Here is a 10,520-nt window from a genome sequence, read left to right as displayed (position 1 = left end):
CAGGTCAATCAGAGCTCTTCATGTGTTGAGAACATTTGCATCTAAATATCTGGCTACATTGTCTATAAGGGGGCAGTGCAGATCCAATTATCTGGAAGAGGACATTTTAGATCATGTGGGGACTTGTTACATGCAAAACCCCAGAGTGCCCTGGAGATCTGTGCAATCTGAATCTCTATGGGGCTTAAGGACATATTCTTTTAAAGCAAATCTTTAAATGGACCTGCTCAAAAAGTCCTCTATAAAGAATTGGTAATGATGGATGTATGGACTCTGCCACCTCTCAAAACTGAGCTGTTATGTATGGCATAGAGACAGTAGATGGATAACTTATTAACAATTTGCTGGCTGGAATTTTATGAGACCAGCTTCAGAGGATACTCACACTCTCTCAGTTGAGGACCCAGCTACTGCTATCTGCAGTTATTTTTCTTCTCATCTTTTGTCTTAGCCACTCTAATAAGTAACGTTGTATGCTCCAAGATAGTTGTTTTAGTCAGTCAAGCCAGTGTAACAAAATTCAGTAAACTGCAGGATATCTCAAACAACAAACATGGGTTTCTCCCATTTGTAGATGTCATGGTGCCAAGGCTTGGCTTTTGGTTGGAATCGTCTTCCTGATTGCGAAGGTTTGCTTTGCTGTAGAGTCACCAGGAGGAGAGATATTATTCCTCTTAGGTACTTCTGATGAAGGTATTAATCCTGTACTTGAGGGCTAAACTATCATGGCTTATTTGTCTACAAAAGCTACCACCTTCAAATACCACACACCACCTTGGATGTGGGATTAATTAGGTCTTCCACCTGGGAGTTTTGGCAGTGTGCAAACATTCAATCCTTCATACCTTCAGAAATTAATTTCTGAATTAGGTAAGGTTATATGACTACACATTTTAGAAAAAGACTTCAAAATTCAAGTCAGTGGGAAGTTGGAAAAGTAAAATTTTGTGGTATAAAGTTATGGATGGAAGAGATGAATGAAGCAAAAAAGGTTAAATGACCATGTTGTCTCTGGATTCTTACATCTAGAATTACTGATTGTCTCTTCAGAACACGATCATGAATAGGGCTCATCTTCAAGGCTTCTATAATGTACTGGGATTTCCATTCTTTTTTCCCATTTCCACAAGCTAGAAATGGACTGACTGCCATGCAGGATTAGAATGCCATGCCTGCTCTGGGAGCACAGTCCAGGGGTACCTCGTGTAGACGCTGAGGTATGGCTAGGGATCATCTGGCTTGATATTCACCACACATACAAAACGTTTACCACACATTTTATGTCAGAGAATACTCATCAGACTGCAACATGGTCCCTGTCTCTAAAAGCTTATAGTATTCTTGGAAACTTCTCTCATATTTTGACAATTTGTCACAAATATATCTCATTTATTTTACTTCTGAGTACTGATTCTTCATAGGATTTTTTTTTTTCGTTTACTAATGTGCAGGATGTTCAACTGAGACTTACTTGGCCTGTCACTAAAGTCCTTTAATCTATATCTTTATCTACAGACCGAGTAAGAGGAATTGTTAATAACTGTCTGTGAATTTGTGTGTGTGTGTTTGAGAGAGAGAGAGAAAGAGAGAGAACTAAGACTGTATGCACTAGGTGCTCAGTATTTGTAAGGTGCTATTGCCATTGTTGTGGGTCTTGTGTCATTAACAATGGTGCAGAAACTAGGCCTCATATGTCTATCTATTGGTGGAGTTTAGATTTTACGTTAGGTGGGTATCAAGAACTTTTGTATATAAATGGCCTTGTTTCTCAACTATGTGACAACATAACTGAATGGTGGAGCAGGAGGCTGGCCACCACCATCCCCACTGCTGATGAGTGAAACTGATTTTTAGCTCTGGTAGATTTTCTGAAATTAGCATAGAAAAGTGTATGCATGCCCGTTTATGAGTCTGTGTACATGCATGTATGGGTATGTGATTGCATGGGCAAGAAAGAGAAAAAATTTGTATGTGCAGGCCGTTGTGCTTTTAATCCTAGTAAGCTTCCTCTTGACATACATTTGGAGGAACTCTTCTCATGGAAATTTTTTTTCAAATTGAAAGCTGGACACTTTATGGGAGTCAGAAAATGGGCCTCTGAGAATTCTTTAACCAAATCCTCTCAGATACATGAGAAAAAGATATTGACAGATTTTAGACAAGTTGCAAATTAAAACTGGACCTCTTCCCTAAAACCCCTGGCACATCATTCACTACTTTCTGAGGCAGTTTCTCAGTTCCACTCAGTCCACTAGTCACCAGGAGAGTGAACAAGTCTCTCAGCAGAGCAGATAATATCTCCTGAGAAAGCAGGCAAGCTCACTGTATACATGATAATAGGCTTGCTGAGTGTGGTAAAGCAATAGGCTTCTTTATTAGTATTTATCTTACTTTTTTTTTTGAGACAGAATTTTATCATGTAGCCTGAGTTGGCCTCAGACTCAGAACCTAACTTCCAAGTACTAGGATTACAGGAGTGCTCTATTATATCTTTATTTTATTTTCCTCTTCTCTCTTTCTCTTTCTCTCTCTCTTTCTCTCCTCCAGGACAGATTTATTAGACTTTTATTAAAAAAAAAAACAAAAAACAGGAAAAGGCAACTGTAAATCATGGCAATTGCTCAAATGAGGAGAAAAATGCCATTCTATTTGAGTTAAGCTAGCATTGAGGTCAGCCACACCATAGACAAGCAGCCACATGAAGGGAAGCAAAGCTTTAGAGATAAGTGAAGCCCCATGTGTTAAGAAAAGCATGCTTAGAAAAGAGATAGAAAGTAGTAAAGGAAAAGTTATAGTTTTTTTTTTTTTGAGAAATTGAGAAAGGCGGGCAGATGTATAAAGCTACATATTTATAGTTCTATGAGCTATTGAAACAAGGGCACAAATTCTGAAAAGGAAAAGCACATTATCTCATCAAAGGGATAATTATTTTTCTATTTCTTTCTCATGGCTTAAGGTGCTCTGTTGGGAGACCCTGCTATGAAGGTCCCAGTCCACCATGTCCAGAGAGCTCTACAAACTCAGCTCTAAAAGGAGGACTCCTTTTCTCAATGGAGCTTCCTCTTCTGTACCTGACCTTATCTGGAGAGCGTTTCTAGGTACAGATGCCTGCCCTTGCTTGGAGGATGACATTGCACAGAGCCTTCTGCAAACATGAGTCTGGCTCTTTCTGCCTGCCCATATGATAATTAAAGTGTTGTGACCAATCAGTCCCCCCTGCTCATAACCCAAAAACTTATATACCTTACTCCTGAAACAATAAAATGAGCTGCTTTTCTGAAGCTGACTCTCAAAAGTCTTCTCTGTTGTTCTCAGGGCTGTCTGAACCCCATTCATAGCATCTGCTCCGTTTGTGCTCAAAGGTTGGTGGCCAATGACCCCTGGGGGAAGGGAGGACCGCAGTAGTCCTTCTTTCTAGAGGGCTAGTCCCTTAACTAGGTGACTGAGGAACCCAATCAAATGTTAGGTCTTTCTCCACTCAGACTACAAGTTTCATTCTCTTTACCAGAAAGAAATGTCTTTTTAAGTCTTCAATGATTTAGATTATTCAGGTGATGGGATGAAATTGGGAAACAGATATAATCTATCTTCATCATGAAAATCTAGAGATCCAATTTCAAATATGTACACTAGAGGGGATCCATTTTTGGAGTGTAATTCCTACCTTCACAGATAGTCTACAGACAGGGTGCTCTTTTAGAAAGATAAGATGTTGGGAACTAAGAACATAATTGCAATAGTTGCCCTCTGTGTCTCTTCCCTGACTCTGCAGGAAGATTTTATCATTCTTCCTGCTGAAGAATTATTCTAGCTGTCATTCATGAAAGTTGCCCATAGATCTATCTGTCTTCTTAGAGATGAGTAGGGTTGTTGGTGGGTGTGACAGTTATAGAACTGTTGGCAATACTACTTTATTGGGGTTCTTTTTTTTTTTTCAATAAGCCCTTTACAGTAGTCCAGCCTGAGAATGATGGCAAAAGTTCTATTGCTAACAAGTTTTATATGCCATTTCCAACAAAATGTACATCACAGAACACAAGAATGCTGGGAATGTTCCTAGAAAAATACAATGATTTAGTACCAACTCCTTCTATATAGAATGTCTAAACACAATTTTAGGTTATATTCTTTTTTTTTTATTTTATTTTTCTTTTTAGTTACATTTTGTTAACTCTGTGTCCCAGCTGTATCCCGCTCCCTCATTCCCTCCCCAACCCCACACTCCCTCCCTGGTCTCCTCCCTGCCCCTTTCCAAGTCCCCTGATAGGGGAGGACCTCCTCCCCTTTCATCTGACCCTGTTTTATCAGGTATCTTCAGCGCTGGCTGCAAAGTCCTCCTCTGTGGCCTAACAAACTGCTCCTCCCCTGGGGGGGGGGGGTCAAACAGCCTGCCCTTGAGATCCTGTTAGAAATAGTCCGTGTTCCCCTTACTTTGGAAAACTACTTGGTTACTGAGCTACCACGGGCCACATCCGAGCAGAAGTTCTAGGTTATATCCATAGATGGTCCTTGGTTGAGTGTCAGTCTCAGAAAAGACCCTGTGCCCAGATATATTTGGTCCTTGTAGAGCTCCTATCCTTTCCATATCATACTAACTTCCCTTCTTTCATATGATTCCCTGCACTCTGCCGAGGGTTTGGTTATGAGTCTTAGTGTCTGCTTTGAAACACTGCTAGGTAGAGTCTTTCAGATGCCTTTTGTGGTAGACTCCTGTTATAAGTTCAATGCACATCCCATTTGTCTTTCTAAATGAGGATTAATCACCTTCGCCTGTGTCCACTTTCTTGATTATCTTCTTTAGGTGTGTAGATTTCATTATGTTTATCATGTCTTGTAGGTCTATATAAGCAAGTATATATGGGGAACAGAGCTAAACAGAGAATTCTCGAAAGAGGAACATCGAATTGCAGAGAAACACTTAAAGAAATGCTCAACCTCATTAGCCATTAGGGAAATGCAAATCAAAACGACCCTGAGATTTCACCTTACACCCATCAGAATGGCCAAGATGAAAAACTCAAGTGATAGCACATGCTGGAGAGGTTGTGGAGAAAAGGGAACCCTCCTCCATTGCTGGTGGGAATGTAAACTGGTTCAACCACTCTGGAAGTCAATCTGGCTCTTTCTCAGACAACTAGGAGTAGTGCTACCTCAAGACCCAGCTATACCACTCCTAGGTATATACCCAAAATTTGCTCAAGTACACAACAAGGACATTTGTTCAACCATGTTCGTAGCAGCTTTATTTGTAATAGCCAGAACTTGGAAACAACCCAGATGTCCATCAACGGAGGAATGGATACAGAAATTGTGGTATTTTTACATAATGGAATACTACTCAGCAATCAAAAAGGAGGAAATCATGAAATTTGCAGGCAAGTGGTGGGATCTAGAAAAGATCATTCTGAGTGCAGTATCCCAGAAGGAGAAAGACAAACTTGGTATATACTTGCTTATATAGACCTATTGGGGTTCTTATATCTACCACCCTTCTCCATCCCAATCCCTTCCAACACCCCAACATCAGGTAGAAGAGACAGAAGGTTATTGGGAAGAGGGGGCACTGATACCTTTTTAGACTACTTCCTGCTAATTAGGGGCATTGAATTCCTGGGGGCAAGTCTAATCATCTTTCAGGATAGCTTCAGTTTCTTCTGATTGCTTCTTTTCTGATGACGGCTTGACAAACCAGCCACAACAGCAGCAAGAACCAGCAGGAGGAACAACCACATCTCCTCTCTCTGGGCTCTGTTCTTTTTATACCCTCTCCAGGTTCCCCAGAATTAAACTACCTTCAGCTGGCAGAATCACACCCTTTCCAGAGTGTACATAAGGCAAATAGTCTGCTCCTGTGGACAATATGAAGCAGCCCCATCTCCCACACCTGGGATCAAAACAAAAACATGTTTACATACCCTAACTGGGTTTTTAAAGACACCAAAATTCTCATCAAACCAAAAACCTGTTTATATACCCTAACTGGGTTTTTAAAGACAATAAAATTCTCACTACATGGTACTATCTAAGGAACACTTAAAGGGTCTGTAGGTTCATTTGTAGGACAGCCATGTGTAGAGGAGAAAAAAGTTCTTGACTGGTGCTTGGATAGAGAAATGGGGGTAAAGTAAAGGCTCTTTGAATTATTCATTCGTGCATTTGTTTATTCAGTCCATCGTTCAAAAGAAACAATAAGCCAACCAGAATTACCACAAAGCCTAAACGCACTTTGTGCTAAAGAAGTGTCCTGAACAATGTTGAGGATTCTTAGTTTACTGGGTGTGTTGACCACTAGGATGTTTAAAATTTTAAAGGAGCTGCACTTTAGAGGTGAGATGCATTTGAAGGTTCATGAAACAGCTCGGAAGAAGTAGAATAATGACAAAAAACCCAGCATCCTTAACAGATGACCTGGGGCTTCTGCAGAATGCCCCGATTTCACAAAACACTTAAGATGAGTAGATTTCTTGAAATTCTATGGTTAGAGTTCATTTTAACATTAGAGATAATATAAGTGAATCTTAACTGAGCATGAGGGACACTGGGAATTAACAGAGGGTTAAGGAATATGTTATATTTATTGTACATGTCTGCAATCTTTTTATTTTTATTTTTATTTTCTGGAAACAGGAGAAAGAGAAGGTTTCTTCCATTCAAATAAATATTTAACTACTTATTGATGGTATTTTTAATGAATCATTAATTTTACTTGATAATTATGCAAACAAACAAAAGACAGTGCCTGCATTATGCATAATTCTTTATTACCTGGTGGGAGCTGTGGAATGAGAATCAGCTTTATTCCTATTAATCTGCCTCTGAGCTGTTTCTTGGATAAAATTGCACCTTGATTTGTTATTTTTCAGCCTATGTATAGAATGCTCTGTTGACTCATGTTCATTTTTAAAAGTTAAAGCTCAGATTAGTCTTGACTAATTAAAATTCCCACCCTTCTTAGAAAAATTCTCAGAAAATAGAGCTTCCTTCTATTGTAAAGCAGAAGAGGCCACGGTGGCTGGCTCTCATTACAAGACAGGCAAAAGGGTGACACCTGCCACCCCAACACTAGAGAGCCTGAGGCAGGAGGATCACAGGTTCCAGGGCACTGTGATCATGCCATCCCCTTCCCCATGTGGTTATTTTGGGGGTATGTATCGCTGCTTATGCACACACTCATTGCTTTTCTCTGTATTCTACCTGTTCCTACAAGTCAAAGGTTTTCAGTCCACAGTTTAAAAAGTTATTCTTTTTTTAAATTTTTTATTTAACTTTTATTAATTACACTTTATTCATTTTGTATCCCCCCATAAGCCCCTCTCTCCTCCCCTCCGGATCCCACCCTCCCTCCCCCTTCTTCGTGCATGCCCCTCCCCAAGTCCACTGATAGGGAAGGTCCTCCTCTCCTTCCTTCTGATCTTAGTCTATCAGTTCTCATCAGGAATGGCTGCATTGTCATCTTCTGTAGCCTGGTAAGTCTGCTCCCCCCTCAGGGGGAGGTGATCAAAGAGCAGGCCAATCAGATTATGTCAGAGGATTTCATGCATGCATGAAATGATGAAAAATGATCACATCTGCCCCCATTTTCTTCCTTCAACTCCACCACAACCTGATACCTTCCTTCTTTTTTTTTTTTTTTGTTAAATTAAAGAACCCACTCAGTCCAGCTAGTGCTACCCACATGTGCATGGTTGCAAGGCCATCCACCAGAGCATGGGAAACCTACCAGTGGCCACACCCTCCAAAACGACTGTGTCTGATTTCAGCATCTATCACCTGCAATGGCTCCTCTGTTTGGGGTGGGCACTGGGACCCATCCATCAGGGTATTTTGGCTATCTTGATGTTTTTGCCGGTAACCACAGCTGTTATGAGAGAATAAGTGAAATATCCCTTTTGCGTCCAGAAAACAGAATTTTACAACACTCCTGCCTATCCTAGCTTTTTATTTTCTTTTGACTTCTTTTCTGGCGTTCCTTGAGCCTTAGTGGGGGTGGATAAAGATGTCTCACCTAGGACTGAGAAACCATAGCCACTTATTCTCAGCACTTCAACCAGGTATGAGCCTCTGCATTGACTGCTGCCTACTGCACAAAGAAGTTTTTCTGACTAAGGTTGAGAGCAATTTAGGTCTTTGGAAATGAACATATTCAAAAAGCAGTTTGACAATATGACAGTTTAGGAAAAATGACAGAATAGATTCTATGCTAAGGCCTGTGACCGCCACACACATAAGCTTTTGACTAGCAGGGGAATGAGTTTATAGTACCAGACATGAATTCCTTTCTGTGTAACAGACCTTAAATCCTCCAGTCCACACTTTGAATGAGGGGATTACTGAGACGTCTGAAAAGGCTTTATGGGCAGCAGGTTCCCAGGCTTTATGACTCCTAGGAGGCTTGGTAAAGGATGGAACCTGGTGGTTGAGGTCAAATGAGGCAACCCAGGCTATGAGCAGAATCAGGCACCGTGGCTCTTCATATTTATTTATTTATTTATCTATTTATCTATTTATCTATTTATCTATTTATCTATTTATTTATTTATTTTTTTATTTATTTATTTATTTATTTATTTATTTATTTATTTATTTATTTATTTATTTATTTATTTATAATTATTACAATGTATTCACTTTGTATCCCAGCTGGACTCTCTATTTTATCCCCTCCCAATCCTTCCCTCTCTCCCTCTTCTCCTCCCACGCTTCTCCCCTCATCCACTGATAGGGGAAGTCCTCCTCTTCTTCCATCTGACCCTAGCCTATCAGGTCTCATCAGGACTGGCTGCATTATCTTCCCCTGTGGCCCGTTCTACTGTGAGCTAGGTACAATGACTAATATGAACTAGGGACAGTAACAGAGCCCTGGCTTACCGTTTGTGTACCAGACTCAAGTAGTTGCAAGGTAAAAGTTATGGTTCCAGGCACCCTCAGAGTGATGAAGAGCAGGGAGGCTGCTCCTGCAGGTCCTGGAGGGCACACTCCAGGGAAGCCTAAAGGTCTGCGGTCAGAAGTATTTGGTAGTACTGTTTTATTTGCAGGTGATGAGGTCTGAACTAACTGCAGAGGTTAATCACTTAAACAATCCTTGTATGTTTCCAGAGGGAGTTTACTCTTGGTTTTGAAATACTCTTGTGTGAAATCACCTGGTGGCATGATCGTTCACATCATCACAAAGAAAGCCTTCATTACTTAATTGCTTTCTCTAGTGAAGGGAGCGAGAGTTGGGTCTTCTGTAAGTTTGTATCAGCTGTTTCGTGTTTTTTATTTTCTTTTATTCTTTCTTTCTTTCTTTCTTTCTTTCTTTTTTTTGATCACCTACTCATAGAAAGGCATTTTTTCAGTTATGGTTGCCCCAAGAACTTAGAAAAAAAAAAACTTCATTAAAAATGTTAATTAGGAATTGTGTGTGGCCCATTCAAGCATAAAATTCACCATCAAGGAAAAGTTTTTATCAGAAGCAAGTTCAAGTTGCTTATTAGAATTTTGATGGAATTTTATTTGGATGTTCCCTACAGGCGTGACATTTAATGTCTTCCACAGCATTTTAAAATTCATCTTTTCTTATAATTATGTTTTACAAAGAAAATTTAATGAGCTTTTCTCTACTAATAATGTTTCTAGAGCAAATAATGTATCTTATTTCCTACCACAAAACCACTTTTACACAATACTGTACAGTACCAAATAATTCTTTATCATTTCCTATTGTGGTAATAATAATGACCCTTGTAATAAGTGATTTACAGGTTATTTGAACAGAAAAGACTTATCAACTTGCACAAAATTTTGACCAGTAAAGAGGGTGGTTTTCTCTCTCTGTAAAGAGAGACACAGAAAGCCACAATGTGGAGTTTTTCTAGCTTTCATAAAAAACATAAATGATTCATCTCTTAATTTTATTTTACACAATACCCACAATTCCTCAGGAAGAGCAACCATTCTTCTTTTATCCAAATGAAAAAAACTCACACAATATTGGCTACTCTAAATATCTTTATTATTTGTATTAGTTTTTTCTTTGCTAAGACAAACTTCTTAAAAAATAATTTAAGCTGAAGATTCAGAAATAAACCCACAAACCTATGAACACTTCATTTTTTGACAAAGTATCCAAAAATCAAACAAGGGAAAAAAAGACAGCATCTTCAACAAATGGTGCTGGTCTAACTGGATGTCTACATGTAGAAAAATGCAAATAGGTCCATACTTCCCACCCTGCACTATACTGGAAGATTGGAATAGGAAAAAAAGGAAGGGAGTGTGGGACAAGGAGGAGACAAGGGAGGGGGCTACAATGAGGATATAAAGTAAATAAATTATTAAAAATTATTTATATAAAAATAACTTAAGAATGGAAGAGTTTATTTTGTATCATAGGTTAACAGTTCACAGGCAATGCCATTGAGAGTGTGAAGCAGCTGGTCACACTCAGGGGGCAGAGAAAGATGACTGTTGGTACTCAGTTCCTTTTTCCTGTTCCACTCAGCCCAGGATCCTAGTTCACTTACATTCAAGATGGATCA

This window comes from Psammomys obesus, unplaced genomic scaffold (assembly GCF_907164565.1).
Source record: "Psammomys obesus unplaced genomic scaffold, mPsaObe1.curated_primary_1811, whole genome shotgun sequence".
Lineage (NCBI taxonomy): Eukaryota > Metazoa > Chordata > Mammalia > Rodentia > Muridae > Psammomys > Psammomys obesus.
Note: the sequence above shows the minus strand (reverse complement) of the source record.